The sequence below is a fragment of the Phascolarctos cinereus genome, unplaced genomic scaffold, assembly GCF_003287225.1.
Source record: "Phascolarctos cinereus isolate Bilbo 61053 unplaced genomic scaffold, phaCin_HiC Scaffold_4;HRSCAF=312, whole genome shotgun sequence".
Lineage (NCBI taxonomy): Eukaryota > Metazoa > Chordata > Mammalia > Diprotodontia > Phascolarctidae > Phascolarctos > Phascolarctos cinereus.
The window spans coordinates 54308632-54311562 of NW_027555847.1; positions in this window are offsets into that span (position 1 = coordinate 54308632).

A 2931-nucleotide genomic window follows, 5' to 3' on the forward strand; every position below is an offset into this window, starting at 1 on the left:
CACTCAGTTTCCTTTTCTGTAGAATGGGGATAATAATAGTACCTGCCTCACAGTTGTGAGGAACAAATGTGATAATATATTCAAAGATCATCATTAATTTAAAATGCAACATTATGAATGTAAACTATTATAATTTTTTACAAGAAAAAGTGTCCACATCCTGTCTGTACACTCCTCAGCCATCCAAGCACAACATAACCAAAGTCTGAGACAGTGACCTTCCAGGCATCATGGCATAGTTGGACTCAGCTCCTGAAACAGGGATAGGGAGGCACAGTCTGTAAGCTACAGGCACTTGGTCCAACCTCCCTCAGAGACTGACCCACCCTGGATAGTGGGAGACAGTGGGAGCATATGGCCCAGATGGCACCTATAAGGACTTAGGGAATCTGATGAGGATGGTGTTCATGGCGGGTACCAAGCCACACAGCTTAGTTCAGTAGACATTTTTAAGCACCTGTTATATGCAAAGAGCTTTACTAGGTGTAGGGATATAAAGTCAAAGGTGAAATGGTCCTCGATCTCAAGGAGATTCAGCTTGCACAAAAATAAGTTAACACAGAGTGTCAACTTTGAAGCAAATAAAAATGATTTCAGATTGGTTGGACTGAAGAATGTTTGAAGAGGAGTTAAATGAAATGACTAGAAATGTAAGTAAAGCCAGATTGTGGAGGAGGCCACAGTGCCTCCCCGAAGATTTTTGACTAGGGAAGTGACACACTCAGAGCTATGTATTAGGAATTTTGATTAGTGGCTACATAGAGGATGAACTGGAAGGGGGAGAGACCCGTTCGATGTTAGGTTGGGTGGCCAGTTAGGGAACTATTGCAGTAGCCCCCAAGATATATGATGAGGACCTAAAATAATGATTTTGTGAGTGGAGAAAAGAGATGTAGTGATAACATCAGTGAGTTCTGGCGGGTAGTGGGAGTGGAGGGAGAAGGAAAAGTCGGTTAGAACTTAAAAGGTTTCAAGCCTGGGTCACTGGAAGGGTGGTAGTGCTCCAGGCATTTGGTAATGTGGGACTGGAGTTCATGACTTGGATTAGAGCTGGGGCAGCTAGACCTGACAGGCATCTGCAAAGAGATTGAATCAAACCATTGAGAGCTAATGAACTTTCTAAAAGAAAGAGAATATGAAAAGAGCAGGGAGCAGGCCCAGCTGTTTAAGATATTAGTCCAAAGGAGATTTGTGAGTTAAAGGAGTTAACCCTGGATAGTGTGGGAAGGAACAGGCCCAGGGACCAAAACTAAGAAGCTGCACGTAGGAGGAGCAAACAGTACCTCACAAGAATAGAAAGGACACAAGCACCTTACAGTCCCAGCAGTGGGAATGCTCTTGGCCACACATGTCTTCTAAGTGTGTGCATCCTCTAGGGTACTCTACACGTTTGCTGGCTTTTACCACCGATGCTGTGTGTAGTCAGAGAATGCATCTCAGATATAGGGTTACTATTACTCCTTTCCACAGTGGTTCCTAGGCCTATGAAGAAGAGCCACGTCTGCCTGGCATGAATGCCTTCCAAGAGCTTCATCTTTACCCTAATAATTCAATTTCCTTTTTAGTGAGTATAATCCCATATCTCTCTTAATTGTATATTACTCCAGTCTCCTAGAAAGAGGTACCTTCAATGAGGAATAGATCTTTTCTTCCTTCATCTTTTTTTGGAGTTGCATTATCTTCAGTAACTATTCCTCTGTCCCACCTTCCTTGACTATTCATTCTCTCTCATTTTTAAAAATGTTAACCCTCTCCCCCCTCCACCCGATCACTGCCTTGTGTAGCTCAGTGAAACCATGAGCTGTGCCGTGCATGGTTACCAAAGATGTGCAAGTCATAATGCAGAGCTCTAACAAAAGGTGATCTACTAAAGAAGGAAATGGCAAACCATTCCAGTATCTTTGCCAAGAAAACCCCATGGGTAGATGGGTAGTACTAAAGTGATAAAAGAGATGACATTGGAAGATAAGCCTCTAAGGTTGGAAGGTGTCCAATATGCTACTTTGGAAGGGTGAGGACAACTTCAAGTAGCATCGGTACTAATGAAATGGCTGTGCCAAAGCCAAAAGGAAGCCCAGCTGAGGATGTGTCTGGTGATGAAAAGAAAGTACAATGCTATAAAGATCAATATTGTGTAGAAACCTGGAATGGGCTCTGGTGTTGGGAAAGATCGAAGGCAAAAAGAAAAGGGAACACCAGAGGATGAGATGAATGGATAGTGTCAAGAAAACAATGAATGTGAACGTAGACAGACTTCAAGAGATAGCGGAGGATAGAAGGGCCTGGCATGCTATGGTTCGTGGAGGGGGTCACAAAGCATTGGATAGCACTAAACAACTGAACCAGAAACATATACTGCCTTTAGCAAGATTGTATAAAAAAAAATTGGTTTTCCCCTACCGTATAGTCTTAAGAATTGTGTTGCCAGGTTGGGGCGGGGGGGGGGGGGTGGGGGGTTTGCACAGTTGCCATTGCGTGCATTTTGATTTCTACTTCAGTGTTACTTAGTTACTTAATCACAATTATGGAGGCTTTTGGTCTGCTCCAGCTCCACCCCCTGACTCTCTGGGCTGAGCTGTGTGAGAGCCTTTGAAGGGCAATTATATTTGGTTACTATTGTTCTTGCAGTGCCAGTTCACTATATGTTTTTGCTTTGAGTTGTGTTTACTAGTGGTAAATGCAGTGTGGGAACCCATGAGATATAGTTTTTGAAGTGCATACAACAGAGTACTTTTTATTTGAAAGTCTACTCATCCTTCCCTCCTCCCCCATCATGCAATTTCTAATTATAGAGTCCTGGAAGAGGTCCTGCAATATTATAGGGGTGAGGTACGAGAAACCGGAGGGATTGTGAAAGGCTTCTTATAGGGGCACTTGAACTAAGTGTTAGTGGAGGCTAAAGAGTCGTAAGCCATATCACCAGTGGGAAGT